The sequence below is a fragment of the Artibeus jamaicensis genome, unplaced genomic scaffold, assembly GCF_021234435.1.
Source record: "Artibeus jamaicensis isolate MK-2021 breed Jamaican fruit bat unplaced genomic scaffold, CSHL_Jam_final contig_47, whole genome shotgun sequence".
Classification (NCBI taxonomy): domain Eukaryota; kingdom Metazoa; phylum Chordata; class Mammalia; order Chiroptera; family Phyllostomidae; genus Artibeus; species Artibeus jamaicensis.
Window position 1 is genome coordinate 2,778,502 of NW_026521848.1, and position 19,898 is coordinate 2,798,399.

General features: G+C 48.3%; 1 protein-coding gene across 9 annotated transcripts in view; it reads right to left on the reverse strand.

The window, feature by feature from the left end:
- SIPA1L3 (signal induced proliferation associated 1 like 3) overlaps positions 1-19,898 on the reverse strand; it is a 238,064-nt gene that overhangs the window by 138,940 nt on the left and 79,226 nt on the right. For 7 of the 9 annotated variants that reach the window (XM_053667554.1, XM_037141857.2, XM_053667547.1 and 4 more), the window contains exon 2: positions 216-283. The exons of the other annotated variants lie outside the window; for them this stretch is intronic. The gene's annotated coding sequence lies outside the window, so the exon portion shown is untranslated. The remainder of the gene's footprint in view (positions 1-215; positions 284-19,898) is intronic. 9 annotated transcript variants of the gene reach the window in all.

Genomic DNA, 19,898 nt, shown 5'->3' on the forward strand with positions numbered 1-19,898 from the left:
AAATGTTCTTGAACAGGAGGAGGGCTGGCGGGACACCCACCCGACTTCTGATATCGTTACCTCCGAGAGATATTACACTTGTAGGTACAGAGAGGCAGTGAAGGAGACGTCCATCTTTCCCTTGACACTCTTTCGAATAATTTTCTTTAATAATAAAGAAGCTTAAGTGTACCAGTTGTAAAATCTGAGCAAACAAGCAGCCATACTGTACTCACCCTCAGTGTACTCTGGACTCTAGTGTCCCTTGAGGGTCCCAGGAGAGCTGATATCAAAGACCGTGCATCTACAGAGAGGGGAAAAACGAGGTTATGTCTTTGGTTGCAGCACCCATCTGTTATTCACACATCCACTCTCTTCACAAATATTTACTGAACACCTGCTCCATGCGGGGCACCCATGGAGCACCAGTGACTGGGACAAAGTTGTCCTCAGAGAGCAGACATTCACTTCCACAGGGGAGGAAGACAGTGAACACAATACGAAGTCAGAGAGCAGGGTGAGGAGAGGACAGACACCTGAACACAGGGGACTACAGCTATGTGCCTATCTGAGAAAGAACTTCCAGGTCACCAGAATGGCCGGTGCAAAGGGCCTAAGGCAGGAGTTTGTACACAGAGCATTTGAGGATCAGCAAGAGGCCCAGGTGCTTGGTGCAGGTGAGTGAGGCAGTGAGTGGTGGGAGATGAGAACTGGGAGGTGACGGGGCAGAGGGCAGGCCGTTGTGAGGACATCTCTTTCAGACACTTGTGAGGAGTGGCAAAGAAAGAGCACTTGTCCTGACCTGTAACTTTGTATTATTAATTTATGCTTTTGAATGTTAATGGCTGTTCATATTTGAATGGATTTCATGGAAATTTTATATTATTAATTTATGCTTTAAAATATTTAGTGTAGCTGTTCATATTTGAATGGATATTTCATGAACGAATAAATGCATTCAGGCTGAGAAACCACTGTCTATATTGATCACTATCCCATTTCGGCTTAGGCCGGGAATGTCAGGGAGATGGGATCTGAGAGGAAAATCCAGCACCTTCCTACACAGACGGTCACTAAATAATAACTCGCACTCCGTATGGCCAGGTTCTGTCCTGGCAGACACGTGCCGACACATTTCATTCTCTCAACGACGCTAAGAAATAAATACTATTATTACGTTCACGTACAGATCAGGACACCGAGGCGTGGAGTGGGTGAGGAACCCACTAGCTGAGGCATCCAGCCGGACAGACATACACCATACGGCTGGGATGAAACCAGGCAGCCTGGCACCACAGCCGCCCCTGACCACTTGGCCAGACAGTGAAGAGAGGGCTAACACAGGTGGACAATGCCTACCTGCCCCTCTTGCCATCCAGATGCTGCCCACATGCCAAGGCCGAGCTCAAATGCCAGCCACCTCCTCCAGGAAGCTTCCCAGGAAGGAAACCTAACCAGCCAACTTTCTAGGGTCCAAGAATCAGAACAGCTTCAATAATTTCGAAGGGACTCCTGGGGAAGCCAAAACGGTTGCTAATAATTCTCATGCTAGACTGGCAGCCTGGTAAAAAAAAGAGCGTGAATTTCTTCTCAGAATCATGTGTTTAAATGTATAAAATACCATACACAAAGATTACAAAGAAAACCAATTATATTTAGATATCAAATATATATAAAACACAACCAAATTTGAGATACAGTAATGCACGTGATTCTTTATGAATGCTTTAAATGATGAAATCTCAGTTGTGGATCCAATAACTATAGTAATTTGGAAATAGCTGCAACAATTACAATATGATATGGAAATATTTGATTTTGAGCAGTGACAGTCTCAGGTGTAGCTCATACAATTGTGGCCTGTGGTCCTCATTCAGAAGGAGAGAAACTGCTAAATTTCAGTTAGATGTTAGAGAAAATAAAGATGTAACTTTTTCCCCAGCCAACTTTGCAATCCTCTGAACTCCATCTACGGACCCTTCAAGGGTTCACAGTCCTAAGATTAAGAAACCCTAAGCTAGACCTGAGACAGGGACAAGGTGAAGTGTGTTCCCAGGGAAGAAACAATTTGGGGGTGAGGGCAGAATCAGATCCTTGTGAACTTCACATGGGAAAGGGTCCTGCACATTGGCTGTTTGGGCTCACACATCATTTCCATTTCCGGGTCAGCCCCCTGAGCCTCACCTCTCCCACTCAATCCATGGGAATCCTGCAGGAAGGACCCTGCCCATGCATAGTAAGAAATCAGGGAATGCTCACATGATCCAGGCCTAACGAATAAAGCCACCGTACCCTCCCTTCCTTGCCCCTGGCCAATGAACACCAGCCTCAGGACCTGTGCCAGGACTACGGGAAAGAGATTAATTCCCTTGGGGCTGCTAAAATGGTTGGATATACACATGAAGCAGCCTAAGATCCTCCCTGAGATTAAAATCAACACAGAAAAATGCAGAGCTGGGAGGTGGAAGGAAACAGGGTCCTCGTAACCTTAGGAGAGGCACTGGATCCAGCCATGCCTGAAGACATTATATGTATTATACATTGTCACCGACGATGAATCCATACATTTCCTTTTTTAAAAAAGATTTTATTTATTTTTAGAGAGAGGGGAAGTGAAGGAGAAAGAGGGAGAGAAATATCAATGTGTGGTTGTCTCTCGCATGCCCCCTACTGGGGACCTGGAACACAACCCTTGGGTTCCCAGGCTGGCGCTAAATCCGCGGAGATATGCCAGCCGGGGCAATACATTTCCTTTTATACTTAAGCAGGTTGACCTAAATTTGTATTTGTTCACGCAACTAAATGACTCTCAACTAACACGGGAGGGCAGAGGCAACTGTAGTTCTTGATGATTCCCATAGCTCATTACCAAGCCACTTAGGAAAGTGCAAAGTAAGATTAGAAAAACAGTTATTATATACAGGAACAGCAAATACAGAAAAACACATACTTCAAAAAAACCCAGAAAGAGCCTCTTAGGTAGGTGCAATCCCTAAGCTGGTCTATGAAGACTTAACAGTTTTGGTTTTCAAGATGCTTAGTGGGGCAGGAGGAAACCAGAAATACCCAGAACATTTTCCTTTACCACCAGACTCCCCATTTAAAAAACTCCTGAGATGATCAGAAAGCCCCTGCAAATAAAGCTGTAAAATTTTAATAGCTGCCTTTTAAACGTCAGTGGAAATTGCTTTTCTGTAACTTATTTCCCTCCCTTCCCTTCTCCAGAGTGATGTACATGGCTCTTAAAAGACACATCGGTGGTGGTGTGCAGTGATGCTGTCTCTCTGAGCTGAGAGTCTGCTTCCTGCCAACTGGAGGAAGCCGTGATGTCAAACAGGCTGGGAACCCTCATACACGGGAGGGGCCCCGGCGGAGGAAGAGGCCAAGGGGTCGTGGATATGGCAGCAAAGGTGGGCTACAGAACCAGGACTTGGTCTAGGACCCAAGATGTCCCAGCACGGCCACCAGAGCAACAGCCCCAGTCCACCTGTCCAGTACGCTGCACTGACAGGGACACGCAGATGAGAAGACCTGGGGGTGAGGGGGTATCCTGGCAGGGCTCCCAGCCTGAGTGGCTCCTCCCCTCATCCACAGTAATGGTTTCTGGGAGAAACACGTGACCTAGTAGGGCTAATCAGAGTTGGCCCTGGAAATTTTGCTGGAATTACTGGGGAAAAGGGATAGGACATGAGGCAGGGGCTGTTGAGGGCTACTTTGGCCCCCGAAGGTGGGAGTGGGACACCTGAGAATGAAGTCAAGGCTGAGAGAGGCAGAGCCCAGAAGTGCAGAAGGGCGGAATCTTGACGAGAGTTACTTGAACGCCGACTCCAGTCACGCCAGCTCTGGGATTTTTCAGGTCCCACAGTCATTAACTTCCCTTTGCAGTGTAAGCCAGTTTCAACTGGGGAGATTCTATCATATACAACAAGAAATAGCTGGCTGATAGAACTGGAAAAGACCTCAAAAAATCAATAGAGCGCTCCTTAATGTGTGGATGAACACGATCATTCTAAGAAGCTGACAAAACAAAACTATATCGAGTCTCTCCCGAAAACAAAACAAAACAAAACAAAAACACACAAGATACTGCACATCTCAAGGATGTCAAAGCCCCTGTTATGGGAACTGGGTGAAGAATGCTTTGATCTAGCCTGGCCTGTCCATTTAGTGGGAATTGTGGTTCAGAATGCTTCAGGGAGTTGTCTGGGGCCAACGAGGGCAAAGCCAGGCCTCGCTAGAGCCCCAGGAGGTCCCGCCTTGAACTCCCCTGCGTACAGACCTCGGGGAAGACTGCAGAGGGTCAGGGGAGCGGCAGGGGAAGCTTCAGGCCTCCACACGCCCACTGACCCCATTCCCTCACTCCACGATCAACGTACTGAAAACCAACCACTCATGTATTTCACAGAACAGCTGGCCCTTGAACACAGTAAAAAATCCGTGTATAACTTGTATTTCTACTCCAGTCAGCCCTTTGCATCTGTGGATTCAACCAACCACATGGATCAAGAAGTTACTTTCTATCTGTGGTTGGGGACCTGAGGTGGGGAATGTGAAAATACTGTGAGGTTTTGATCCTCACAGAAGCCTACGAAGCAGGCATTATCGCCATGGCTCTGTGTCAGACCCTTCTGCAGTGGTCAGCTGGGGTGCTGCGCTCCTGCCCGTCCTGCCTCTCCTGCCCCTCAGGCAGCCAAGCAGCCAGGCACCCGGGCCTTTTTGTTCCTGTGCTTCTGGCCTGACATTTCTAATCTTCCCTTCTATTTCCAACTCAGCTCATACAGAAAGGCCCCCGCACTCATACCTCTTCGCTCCCTTTCATTCGGTCCTCACAAAGACCAAGGAAAAATGACGTGGCTAATCCGACCAGTCAGAAATCTTGACTCGCTGGCGTCTGCTTTTCCCAGGGGCAGGTTATTAGCCCCAAAGGCTGAAACCAGGACCACCAGCTTTCCTTGTGTCCAGAGATGGCAGCAGGCTCTCATCTGCTTTCTGTCCTGGAGCAGGACAGGCAGCCTGGACACTCGTTCACCCAACCTCTAAAAGGGCCTGGTCACGAGTACCCTTTCCTGACCAAGTGCTGATGGGAGCAGCCATGTCTCTCTCCTCCGCGCAGCCGGTTGTCTGAGTGGCTGATCTAGGAATTGAGATGGGAGGTGAAGTAAGCCCAAGCCCACGGGGGCTTTCTGCTGTAAGCTGCAGTGTCCTGCTAGGCTACCCGAGCCTCACGTCGAGGTATCGGGACTTAACCCACCAATGAAATGGTTCGATCACCCTTCACTTAGAGAAGAGTCCTGCTCTATCCGCCCGCATCCTGTGACCTAGGAAATAGTGACCTAGCAAAATATTTGTTCACTCTACTGTCTGCCTACCTGCCAACAAGGAAAAGCTGCCGCGTGAAGAAAGGACGTTTGTCTTGGGAAAATCTAGGCCCTCCCACCATACATACAGCAGCTACTGAGATCAACTCACAATTAATCATGCTTTATTTTATGACCTACATTCTGTTAATAACATGCCAGCGATTCAGTCCTGGTTATTTCACTGACTGAGTCAGTCCGCAACGTGACTGAGGCTGGGTGAGTGACTGTGCGGGTCTCACATGCTCCTCTCCCACCCAAGATAAGCACCATGGTACAGGGCTCTGAGGACCTCGCTCCAAAGTGCCAGGGGCCTAACCGCCATGCTGCCAGCCCAGCCCACGCAACCCCACGGCAGAGCGGCTCAACAGAGACCGCTGCTAAGAGCCTGCTCGGGGACAGCGAGCAAGCGTGGCCATTTCACGCACAGCGAATCCGTTAGAACGCCAGCCCGACACCACCAGAGGTGCTGAAGCTGCGGCGTAACGCGAACTCTGTCACCGCAGGTGGCAACACACGGCGAAACAGACATTTTGAGAAAACTGCTGGCGATTTCTTGTGGAGAAAAAGAACAAATAACCTCTGTGACTCGCTTCACTGCCCCCAGTGACTGGCCTCTGGGGTTCCTTGCCCAGTTCCTAACCCAGTGTGGCTTTGCAAGTAAATTCTCATTCTGACTTGAAGAATGAAATTTTTGCTTTGATTTTCCATGTAACCCTCGCCCCAAGGCTGTGAAGCAGCGTTTACTAGCCCTTCCTTTGACCAGAGAAGAACACGCAGGCGCAGAGAGGTAACCTGCCCAGGGTCACACCGTCAGGAGGGGCACAGCCAGGAGACCCAGGGGCACAGACCAGCGGGTCTGTCTCCAGGACCACTAACAATGCTAAACACAGCAGTTAAAAATAGCATGGGCTCAGCTTCGGAACCTGTGTGATTCCTCTTTCAGACATCGATTTCAGATGGATCAAAAACCCAAATACAAAAAAAGATGCCACTGTGTCTAAAACATAACACAGGAGCCCATTTTCACGCTGGGGCAGTAAAGGTTTCCCACTCGGGGATTCTCAGAAACTGCTCTCCTCACAAACAGGGCCGGACCCATCCACACAGTCCTGTGTCCCTTCTCTAGTCTGCCTTTTTGCAGCATGGAATGTAAATGTGACACCTAGATTTGACAGGGTATCTCTTGTCCCCAGAACACTACTGTGCCGGAATGGAAGGGCTGGACTCTCAGGGTGCCCCAGCCTCCTGGGAGCCCCACTCTCCGTGGGAGAGTGGGCGCGGCAGCCACTTGTGACCACAGAGGGCCAGGGAGTCCCGGCAGCACTGGCGTTGACTTTGCCAAGCCATGAACCACGTCCTCTCTTTCCAGATGTTACGTAGTTCACGATACCTCCGAGATGCTGAAGTGACATCGCCACTTGTGTATTCTTATTCAGTGGAACCTCAGTTTTTGAACTTAATTCATTCTAGAAGGGTGTTCTAGAAGCGACCTGTTTGAAAACCAAATCATTTTTGCCATTAGAAATATAGTAATGTACGGGTATCAGCATGAAAGGGTTGTCGGGACAAGAACTAAAGTTTTGTTCAACAACCGAGACATTTTTTCCCATGAACAATTTGGTCAAGAACTGAGGTCTGAACGTACTTGTGGTGGAGTGCGCTCCGAACTGGACACCTGCTACGGCCAAGCTCCAGCAGCCCAGAGAGTTAGCAAACAGCCACTAACACGGACTTGAAGGTGTCCCGAAAAGACTCAGCTCAGAAATAAACTTCTGGCAATCTTTGGGAAAGACTTCCACCGAGCCTGGCTGATCGCAGGCATCCAGAGATGACCAGGTACCTAAATGAATTTTCAGAGGGCCTGAATTGGGAACAGCCTTCTTCTCTCTACAGACTTCTAAGAGATCAGGGAGACTGACCTTGAAGGCCGAGCCCGCTGCACTGAAACACCCGCATCGGGGTCTGCTGGCCCCAGGCTTGTGGGCGGGGGAAATCCCGCAGAACTTGTGGATATTTTCCCCGTCACCAGGCATGTGCTGGATGTGCCAGCAGCTCAGCCCCTTCCTGCACTCTCATAAAAACAGCTTGTCAGTGTGGGTTTGAACACTGGGTGCTTTTCCACAAAGCACTTTCCAGTTCCCAACCAGTCAGATGAAAGACAGAACAATGGTCAATCAGCCAAAATAGGTCAGGCTTTATATTTTAATCCTCTTATTCATAAGGTATTGAAAGGGAAGAATACAAACATTATGAACAGCAAAAACATCTATGGTCACTTAACCTCTCTGGGCCTCAGTTTCCTAAAACAAGGATAATAATAGGGATATTGTGAGGATTAAGGAAATTACTCCTTGACAAATGTTTAGAACAGAATCTATCATGTAGTAAGTGTTCAATAAAAATGAGCTACCACTATTTTTATTGCTGGGGACTGAAGGCCCTTGAGCCATTTCAAAATCCACCCTCTGGTGAACCATCCAGGGAAAGGCACTGCTCTGATTCTGGCCACTTAGGGTCGGAGGGAGGCCTAAAGGCCAATGAAGGAAGCTGGCTGTTGTGGCCCAGGGTACTGCAGGCAGGAAATGGACCTACTGGGTGCTAACTGCCCACCCAGTTGCTATTATTGCCTTTCTTCTAAGGAAAGACTACATCCCTCAACCTCATTTGCAGCCAGCAGGAGCCAACAAGAGGTAAACAAAAGTTTCGAGACTTCAGAAAAATTCCTTACCAGAAACACAGAGCTGGACTGTGCTTTTGTGCCCCTTCCCACACCCCAACTCCTATGCAGACCACAGACTCACTGCTGGACTCCAGCAGTCACGCCAGGCCACCTGAAGCACAGAAGCCACGCGCTCGGGATGGCGAAGTGGGAAGACAGAAGAAGCCTGCTCTTCCTGACGACTGTGGGGCTGCCGCAGCCCTGGGCTACACCTCTCCGACACCTCGCTCGTGAGAGAAACCACCCTCCACTGAGTTTGCACCACTGCTCGTTCTGGTCTCTGCTATCGACAGTCACATGCACTTCCAAATAATACTGTAGTTTTACACAGCTGATCACCAATGGGACAGTGTTTTATGCCAGAGAAATTCTTCTAGTAACCTGCGACCACTTAAAGTGACCATAGCAGGTAGAAAGCTAGACACAGAATTTCCCGCAGAATGGGGTCACAATCATTTTGCCTAAGAGGAGGTAAAATGAGAAGTATATAAGATACACTGAGTCATTCATTCAGCCATTGTTAAGCACTCCTCTCCGCTGGGGACTGTGTGAGGTAGGAGGCTAAATATGGTGCACAAAAGCAGATGTGGTCTCTGCTCTCACAAAGCTTCCAGTCCAGAACAGAAGGCAGAAAACAAACAGGCAAACAAACAAATGTAAGTTCAAGTGGTGAGAAGTAAGACGTAGAAAACCAGGGTATTAGCTCAGAAGTAAAGAGAAAGGAGAAGGAAGCCATGTGAACAGTGGGAGTAAGAGTATCCCCAAAATGCCCATCATGTGATGAATGGATAAACAAAATGAGGTACATCTGTACAATGGAATATCATTCAGCCACAAAAATAATGATTCACGTACAGCACGGGTGAGCACTAAAAACACCGCGCTGAGTGAAAGAAGCCAGCTGCCAAAGACCACAGAGTGCATGATTCCATTTACGTGAACTGTCCACAACAGGCAGATCTAAAGGCAGAAAGCAGATCAGCACCTGCTAGGGGCTGGGAGGAGGCAGAACTGTAGGGAGAGGGACTGCTGATGGTTATGGGGTTTCTTTTTGAGTCAATGAAAATGCACTGGAGTTAGAAACCAGTGATGGCTGCACAATCCTGTAACTACATTGAAATCCATGAATGGCGCACTTTAAAAGGATGAATTTTATGTCATGTGAATTATTCATCAATTAAAAGACACTCAAAGATCTACCCAAATTGAATTACTGGATCGGTAATAAAGTTTCTAATGAAAGTTAAAAAGAAAAAAAAAAAGAAGTATCCCAAGAGACAAAGGAGGATGCGTGAGCATGATCAAGAAAGTCACGGCGCCCGTGTGGCCAGGCTGCCGTGGCGAGGGAAGGTGTGCTGTGAGATGCAGCAGAGCTCGCGGGGCTGAGAGAGGCACGGTAGGCCACACACTTTGCATTCCGATTACGATAGGAAGAAGAAGGGCATGTTCTGATGTACATTTCTGAAAGATTCCTCTGGCTGTTACAGAGACTTTCGGGGTGAGGGTTCAAAAGGGAGAAGAGCGAGATGGCTGTGGCGCCATCTGAGGACAGACAGTGATGGCTGGGACCAAGGCGGTGCAACGGAAAGGAGGAGACAGATGAAGATCTGTTTCAGATCAGGGACAAATCCCCGCTGATGGATTGGCCATGAAGGGTGAGGCAGAAAAGGGAGACTCAAGAATGATCTTCACAGTCTTAGGAATCTTTCCAAAGCAGTTTTCTGCCAGATGCAAACTGCACAGCTCAGTAAGAGCCGTTTGCCAAATTCCTGTTAAAAGAACTAAATAAATGAACAAAGTCATTGCCCATTTCTTTTGTTTGTTTTTTGCTGGGGAACATTTCTGTATTTTCAATAAAGATGTAGATTTCCTCTCCATATATATACACAGTTATATACACATACATTTATGTCTCTGTATAAATATAACATCCTTACCTATACCTGTTTCTACCATTCACTAGCAGACGCTGGCCCACTACATACCACACCCACCTGTCTGCTCAGACCAGAAACCAAGGGTTATTCTTTACATACACACTCCCGAAGCAAGTGAGAGCCTCTGAGTCAGTAACGACCAGGGCCTTACCTCCCTGAGGGAGTCAGAGTATAGATGAGCCAGTGGGAAGTGAACTCTCACTTCCGATGAACAACCTGTAGAAGAGGAATGAGAGGAAGAGATGCTAACCCAGAGAAAGGCAGGGGCATCTTTCTCTTTGGGGTGGTGGGGAAGATGATGGGATAGTCCACAGGGCGAAGGGGCTGGGAGGTCAATCTGACTCTATGCCTTTCCCTTCAGGAACATCTACTGCAACGGGGTCCAGCAAGAGACAAGTTACGGCTCCAAAGGGGTCCTGAGCTTCAACCCACTGACAGCCACACCCATTCGGAGGGAACACCAGAGCCCTGGAAGACCGCGTCCTTCCCCAGGAACCCGGAGAGGGCCACCAGGGTCACAGGCCATAGTGCCCTTGGAACTGTGCAATGCGAGGTGACGTGTCCAACCAGAGCCTCCCTTCCAGGTCCACTGTCCCCAGTGACAGGGCTCGGCCGTGTTATGAGCTGGGTGTGAAAGGCGTTCCCCTGGGTGGCTGTGTGTGCTGGGCTTGGGGGGAGGTGAGGTGAGCTGCTGCCTCACTCCTGTGCTGCGTGCCCCACGAACTTCATCTGGAACACACCCTCACTTCGGTGTTCCCATAACCCCACCGTGTTACTCTCACAAGGGACAGACTCGGAGACCCTGCGGGCTGCACAAAGCTGATTGATCTCTGTGCTTATTTCATTCTACCAGACGATGGGGAAGTAGGTCAAACTGCTTGTCTCAGTCCCTCAGAAGTTACTCCTCAGAACAGCACCTGGAACCACGTTAGCCTCTTCTGGTCCAGGTGAGCACTGATCAACACCAAGGCCATGGGTCCCGACCAGGCCTCTGATATTGACCAACATATAAAATGTGTTTCAACCAAAACTGATGACCCTGCCAAGTCTCCCCGACAGAGGGCTGGGCTAAGCAGACCACGCAGCATGGAAGGGAACAGGGTGCCCACTCCCCAGATACCCATCACCTGATCGCAACACAGGCACACAGACTTCTGTCACTGTATTTTACATAAATAGGATCACATCACATTTACTTCTCTGAATCCTGTCCTTCCTTAAATACAGAACAGAAATGCCTCCAAATCTGCTACCAGTGCTCTCACCAACTATTTTTTAGCAGCTGATACTTCACAATACGAATGAGCCACACTCGACTCCACCATTTCCTGAAAAGTGGGCATTCATTTTATTTTCAGGGTTTGGTTTTTGTTTTGCCCCTGCAAACAATGCTGCAACAAATGTCCTTTTGCACTGGGGCCATTTTTTTGCAGTAGGGGAGAGTCTCAGGAGTGGCAGTGCTGTATCCAAGACTATTATATAGTTATATTATATAGTGAATATTATATAGTTATACTACAGAATGGTTTCCAAAATCAAAGTAGAGCAATGTACATATAGTATGTGTTTGTTTCTGTATTAAGTATCTCTGGAAGAATCAACCCGAAATGGCTGTCCACACAGACAGGGAGCTGAGTGACAATGGGCCAGGAGACTTACTTTTCACTGTCGTTTTGGTGCCATCTGAATGCTTTATCCTGTGTGTGCAGTGCTCATTCGAAACTAAATGGACCAAGCGTGGGAGTGGGGATGGCTGGGGTGGGGAGGTGACGGGGGGAAATGGAGACAACTGTGCTTGAACAACAATAAGAGAATTAAATAAACAAAATTATTGAAAAAATTAAAGAATAACTAAATAAACGGAAAGATAGCCTATGTTCAAAACTAAGAAGACTTAAGATTGTTAAGATGGGCAGTATTTCCCAAACTGATCTACAGACTCGACGTAATCTCTACGAAAATCTCAGCAGGCTTCTTTACGGAAATTGAGAAACTGATCCCAAAATTCATATGGAAAAGCAAGGAACTTGGTAGATGATCTTGGAGAAGAACAGACTTAGAGGCCTCACGCTTCCAGATTGCAGAACTTATTATAAAGCTACAGGAACGAAGACGGTCTAGGGACAGCATGAGGACACGTCGGCCAACGGAACAGGACCAAGCGTCCGGAGAAACCCTGATGTATCTGGTCGACCGATTTTCAACCAGAGCACCAAGAAAATCCAATGGTGAAACAGTTCTTTCAACAAATGATGCTGAGACAACTAGCTGCCCACATACAGAAAGATTTATTTGGATGCCCACATCACACCAATATACAAAATTTAACTCAAAATAAATCCAAGCCCTAAATGTAAGAGCTAAACCTTTTAAGCTCTTAGAAGAAGCTATAGGTGAAATTCATGATGCTGGATTAGGAAACAGTTCCTTAGATAGGACACCAAAAGCTCAAGCAACAAAAGAACAACAGGTGAGTGGGAATTCACCAAAACGGAAAACTCTTGTGATTTAAAGAACACTGTTAAGAAAGTGAAAAGACAACCCTCAGAATAGGAGAAAAATTTTGAAAGTAATATATCTGACAAGGGACTTATACCTAGCATATATAGAGAACTCTTACAACTCAACTTTTTAAAAACTCAAATAACCTGATTTAAAAATAGGCAAAGGCAGTTACAGAAAAAGTTATGTAATGTACAGGAAAAGAAATATAGTCAATAAAACCCTAGTAACTTTGTATGGTGACAGACTGTTAAAAGAGTTATCATGGCGATCACTTTATAAGGCATATACATGTCTCATCGCTATGTTGTACACCTGAAACTAATACAATATTGTATGGCAAATGAATTTAAAGATAAATTTGAAGAAAGTGGGAAAAAAACTCTAAATGAACAAAAATTTTCCAGGCCGACTTCTAAAAAGTTTGCAGTGATTCAAATGTCCTCCAGCAACTTGGGAGAGTACTTAGTTGAGCTCACTGATGCCCTGTATTTTTCTTCTTCAAGGCTGTCTCTCCTCCCCCGCCAACCTGGTATGAGCTGAAACATGTCAAGTTTTACCTGCTCATGATCCATGACTCCTCCTCGTCTACAGCCCTTGCTCAGGTAGAAGGCACTCCTAGATATGTTAATTTACACAAGTCGGCCTGGCTGGCACCTCTCAGCAGCACAAGAGAGAAACACAAGCCAGGGTGGGAACCAGGTCTTCTTCAGGGACCTGAGGGCGCGAATGGCAGGAAGAGGCAGGAGCAGGGCCTGTCTCTCCTGACACGCTTGCAGGGCACCCTGTTTTAAACTCACACCCTCAGTCGCTGAATGGCTTCGAGTCCCCCAAATGCCCACGGCCTCTCAGAAAGGGTCACGGAGGCTCGTGGCAGCAGCTGCTGTCCACGGGACCTGACCTCTCAGGAGCAATGTCGGATATGAGAAACAGGAGGGACCAGAGGACAAAACATGAAGAATCAGGCTTATCCAAACAAGAGGCCTTCTCGTTCACATCCTACAGACCAGTCATCCCAGAACCAGAGGCCTCTCCAGCCACCACTTTTTAAGCTCTACTGTGTGACTCCCATGATGGGAAAACAAAGCTGACAAAGTATGCAGACCACAGGCCCAGAGTGCAGCAGCCACTCCAGCATAACCCACCTGCCACTGTCATGCTGGCTGCAGGTTTGAAATGACTGCACAGGGGAGAGACGAAACACGACCAAATGAGAAATCAGCTGGTAGACGGTGGGAGGTGGGGGAACATGAGCCATCTCAACTTGCAGCAAGTCCATTCGATTCAGCCCAAGTTCTGACCTGAACTTAGTGCAGGGGAGGCCCCAGTCTCTGCTTGAGTGGTTCTCTCTATCTTCAATACACTTGCCCTTGATCCTTTAACACTCAGCTCAGCAAAAATATGTGCCTGTGGGTATTGGCCGGAGCAGCCTCTGTGAGTGCAGCAAAAAGCAGGCAATCTAAGGGTCCACCAACAGGGATGGCCTGACAGATTGTGATACACACACACACAAAGGAATTCTTCATGTCTCTCCTTCCTTACCCGCCAAGTCCATTGTTAGCAAGTTCTGTTGCCACTACCTCTAAAACACATCCTGATTCGATTTCTTTTCCCCACCTTCCTAGGCCAAGCAGGAAGGGCCATTGCAAGGGACCTGAGGTAGGTATAAGCTGAGTGTCTGTGGAGCACTGAGGAGGCACTCCAACCATGTGCCTCCAATAGAGTGAGGGAAACCATAGTTACAGGAACAGAGTGTGTGCAGCCTGGTTGGCTAGCCACAGTGAGGACTTCGGCTTTTATCTGGGGTAAGACGGAGCCATGAAAAAGTCCTCAGCCGAGAAGAGATGGATCTGCTGAGTTCCTCTGGCCCTATCCATCCCTCCTCCCCGCCCGAGATGGAAACCAATCTGGACAAGAAACTGAAATCTGGTCATTTGTCTATGAGAAATTAATAAACAGAAGGGTCTCCACCCACTTCCTCCAACCCACTGAGGCCTCGTGCTGGCCAGCAGGGCTTTGCAACACAATAAACAATCCACATCACACTGTAGAAACCAGACCCTCCGCCACTGGCCACTGGGAGAATCCCGAATGCTGATGGGAAACAGTTTAAGGCCACGTGGCCAGGAGAGTGCCATCTTGGTGATCAGCTAGTGCCAAAATCAAACCCCAACTCTGCCTTTAAGCAGCTGTGTGACCCATGACTCATTACTAGACTTTTCTGAGCCCTACACTTCCTTATCGGTAAAGTAGGCAGGGGGTGGGCATAGTGATTTCCATTCTTGATAAGCCTGTTGGGAGGGTTAAATGAGGCAACGTGGATCAAGTGATTGGCAAAGAGCTGGGCACAAAAGGAGCCCTCACAGATGTTAGATGTTAGCAAAGCTGTTATGACACCTGAAATATCAAAGAAATAATAGCAACATTATCAACCCCTCAAGTCTGAGGACGTCCCTTGGGCAAACTGGACGCTTATAATATTAAACATAAGACTCAAGTGAAGGGCCCCCACAGAGGAGACCCCAGCCCATATCCATCTCTCTCAAGGAAATGTGAGAGAAGGGAGAATTTTAATAGCATAAAGGTGGTCTGGAGACATTTTTTGTCTCCTTCCCCCTCCAGAACAGCAGTGGGCCCTTCCGTTTACTCCATGCGAGCAGGGCAAGGCCTCTGGGGGCCTCAGGTCCACACTGAAAACATGGGGATGACGTTGCCTACTCAGGATCGTTCATACTCATTCAGCACATACTTGTTAAGCAACTACTGTGGGCCAGACACTGCTCTGCATGCTGAGATAATCCCTGCCCTCACAGCTCATGTGCTAAGGAAGAGAGTACAAAAAGCAAATATACAACACCAAATGACAAAAAAGAAAAATAAAGCAGGGACCAGAAAGTGACAGGAAGGGCCATTTCAGATGGGGCACTCAGGAAGGCCTCTCCGAGGTGGTATGTTAGCCATGCAAGCAGGGACTTGAATAAAGTAGTAAAATCATATATACATACATACATATACATACACAGTTTTGGATATGTCTGTGTGTACAACATATATACATGCACATAGCCAGGAATACAGAACCTGCTATGGAAATATAAGGTGATCTAGTTTGAAAGGGAAGAATGCCCTGGGTTGCCTGGGATTGGAATCTGTCCCCGGACTCCAATCGCCCTTTGTGGCTGAGAAGTATTAACGAAGACTGTTTCTTTTCTTCCCTTTTTTGTACTTGGCAGTGTACCACGGACACAGAAGGCACTCCCTATTGGGGCCTCATCCCCCCTTAATCACTGTGCCGTGTTCCACTGTTCGGAAAACCCGACTGATTCATCTAGTCCCCTATTTTTAAATATTTATTTATTTATTTGAGAAAGGGAGAGAGAAACATTGATGTGAGAGAAACATTGATCAGTTGCCTTTAGTACGCACCCCTATTAGGGACTGAACCCAGCACGTGCACTGACTGGGAAGTGAACCAGTGACCTCTTGCTTTGCCGGACAATACTCAACCAACAGCGCCACACCAGGCAGGGTCGAGGACCCTACTAGTGGACACACAGGCTGGTTCTCATGTTTTGCTCTGACACACAGGGTCCTAATGAGCCACCTTGGACACAGATCACTTGTCACACTTGGGAACACCTGTAGGCAAAATCTGCCGGAAGTGGAACTGCTAGGGCAAAGGAAGGATGTGCGCAAGGGCTGCACTAACAGTGCCAGAGTCCTGCCTGAAGGGACAGTCCCACTTTCCCGTCCCACCTGCACGGGACAAGCCCACTTCGCCACGCCACTGCCGCAGCATGTGATCGCGTTTGCCCGTGCCCGTCTGAGAGGTAGAAACTGTTCTCTCAGCATGATTTTATTTGGCATCTCTTATTATGCATGACATCAAAACATCTTTTTATGTGTCTTAGAGAGAGACATTTCCTATTTCTACAGGTGCCGCCCGTAGAAAATATTCCCTCTCCATAGAAAATATTCTCATGCCAGTGTTCAAAGCCCTCCCACTACTCCTGCCCGGTCCCCTCTCTGACCCTCCCCAGGCCCTGCCTGCAACAGGATGGAAGCCCGACACCCTGTCGTTCCGTTCACTGTGTACCATCGTCTCCAACCACGACGTTGGGGTGATGACGGTACCAGCCTGAGAGCACCGCTGCAAGGATACAATCAGAGGCGAGCAGGTAAGGGACTTAGAGAAACGGCTGGCATTCAGGGCCCAATAAATTACTGTCGTCATTACTATATTCTGTTAAATGTGAGTCATCACGTCAAGGTTTTATATGTAAAAGTGCTTAATACCATGCCCATTACCATGTAGCCACTCAAAAGATGGCTCCTGTTTTTATTATATTACTATTATTCGATTCATTTTCTCAGCAAAGTTTATTAATGTGCATATTTGGTGGAAGGGGTTACACCTGTAGCAAAACCAACTCCGGTCCCTGCCTTTACAGAGCTGACATCACAGAGGAAGAAGGCCCTGACTTCGTGAGCTGAGTAGTTCGGGAAGAAATTCGATGTTTAAGGAGACGTTTAAGGACAGGTCTAACAGATGAGCCAGCATGGGCAGGCCAGAGCGGGGAGGGGGCGAGAAGGAATGAGAGGGAGGAGAGTAAGCACTCCAGGGAGTGGAAACAAATGGAATGTGCTGAAGGAACTGAACACAGGCCAGGCGGCTGGAGGGCAGAGCGGAGGGACCTGTGGGGCGAGGCTGGTGCGGGCAGCAGGTGGGCGGGCGCCCAGCATGCTGGGCCTGGAGCCTTTCCACAGGGGACTGCTTTGGGAACGTGGAGAATGCACAGGCACCCCTCATCTTCTTGCAACTCAGGAGTGAAACGAAGTTTCAGTGTCACTACGGTAAAGTGCAGCCCATCTGCTGTCCTCAAGGGTCTTGCTTGAATGACTCCCAGCTCAGAGGTCCTGGGAACAGGATACAGCAGACACCCAGGAAGGGACAGAGAGAGCAATAACTCCATCCCTGCCTGCCTACAGCTCACTGGCCTAGGGAGAGCACCTGATCTGTCTCAAGAACTCCGTCTCTGGCCCTCGTTAATGAGTCCACAGGAAGATATCTTGCCCTCCTTGGGTTGTTTTGCACTGGAGCTGGGAGAACCCAGTGCTATTCTCTTTGGGAGCCTGTACTGCAAGGTGTACACCTTGGTCTGGGGATGACCAGGTTTCCCACCAAGTGAAGGGAAAAGCAGAAAGAGAGACTATGAATGTAAGAAAATGAAGAAAGCAGATATGGGGGGAAGGCTACGAGGGAGAGAATCCTGGTAGTGGCATCTGTGTTCTGACTCCAACCCACAGGCTGGCTGCTTCCCAGTACCCATTCTGCCTCCTCCTGTGAGTGGTTTTGGGTGGAAGCAACAACCCCATTAGTGATCCCACACCCTTGCCGGTAATTGGTTCAGGGGAGGTCACATGACCTGTACTAGTCCAATCCAAGGAGAGCACTGAAGCTTTGCAGTATAGTTGGTGGACAGATCCTCTTCTCAGGCCTGGGCTGAGAAGACATAAACCTGGATCAGTGCTGGCAGCCAGTCTGCAGCCTTCAGGGGAGCCAGGTTTGAGGACATCAAAGGAAAGAATGGAGAAACAGCTAGAATGTGGGTCACTGATGATGACCCTGAGCTCCTGGATCAACGAGCCCAGAACTCACCCCACCTCTGAGCTTTCCAGTCATGTGCACCAATCCTTCCTCCTGGGGTTTATGCCTACTCGAGCTGGTGTTTCTGTTATGGGCAACCAAGTAACTGACTGGTACCCGGTCCTTCCTGGGCGCTTGTGTTTCTCTGGGCCACCCCAGCACCCTCTGGTTAAATCCTCCTTTGACTAAGCTACTAAAATGGCAGGACTTCAGGCACAGGAATCTGGCCAAGGACTTACCCATGCCTCCTCCCTTCCCCCCTATTTTCTCCAGCTATGAAATGGGGATAATAACAAACACTTCCTTGGGTTTTTAAGAGGATTAAACACATTAGCAATGATTATTCTAAAGCACTGAAGGGTAGCTGAAAGGTCTCAATTTTAGAAAGCAATTAGCCACACCCCTCCCCCAACTTGTTTGCTATTCCTTTGTTCAGGTCAGCAAGTCCCTTCTTCACAAACAGTCCCAGAGAACAGCCAGCCCAGTTTCTGTCAGGAGGGTGGCAGATCTTGCCTCCACAGGGGTTCTGAATGAACGAGATGGGACTCAATTTTTCCAGGAGCCGGGTGATGGAGGGAGCCCTCATGAGCAGATTTCCCCATCAGATGTAAGCTGGGGTCTAGAGTTTCAAAACACAGGCTAGGGGACAGTCCCAGGAAGACAAAGGACAGAGAGTCTGGATGGAATAGAAACCACGACACAGTGGGTTCCACAACTGACTGCTGGGAGGAGGCTCCCGGGCTGGCTTGCTGCCACATCCGCCCTCTGCACAGCTAACTACCATGAGGCAGCAGGAAGAAGGGACCCCACCACGTCTGTGTTCACAGCTGGGAACTGGCAGGGGGATAACTCGGAAATAACTCAGTCAGGAAGTAACAACGGGAGGATGCTTCCATAGCAACGCCCATCTGGAGGTCCCTGCCCACAGCTGGAAACATTCAGAAGTGAGGCTTATCTAGAGATGTACACCAAATTCATTTTTTCCATTTGCACCCGGAATGTGTCAAACTTCACTTCCTCGGGAGACCTCGGGGTAGGCCTGGTTCAGTGGCCCAGAAAACCCTTCTTCCGAGCATTTAGAACACAGGACCTGCCTGTGGGACGGCGTGTTTCCTGTGCCTCCTCTTCCTGTGGGCTCCAAGCGCAGGCAGGGTCTGCGTCTGCTATGCTAACGTACACAGCTCAGAACAGGCCATCAATCAGTATTTATTAAATAGATAAATCAACTGTTCTGCCCTCAATTTTATTGTTATTCATAACTTCAGCTAACATGTAAGTCCCCACAAGTACAGGCAAGGAGCTGAGTGTGACCCCTCGTAGGGTACTCATGAGGCCAGAGCCACAGAAGAAATGGAGTTCTTTCATCTTCAGAGAAGGACGGGAGAGAGCGCGAATACCTAGGGCAAGGCTGGGCATGTGGAGAGATGGGTGTTGAAGAATCAGCTTTGATTTCAAACATTTGCCAAGTAGAAATCTTACAGGGCTGAAGTACACCTCAGCAAGGAAGGTCAGGACAGGCTGCCTGGGACCCACACACTAGCACACGGCTGCACTCGGAGATTTCCACCCGACTGCCCCAGAGGCCACGGCTCACAGGATTTATTAACCTTCTCAAATATGTTTCCTGTTTATGAAAGAAATGTATGCTTATATATACATATAAAAACTTGGAAAATAAAAAAAATGTGCAAAGAAGAATACAGGTTCCCATATCTCCCCACCAAAGGATAACCACTATAAAGAAGTTGGTTCAT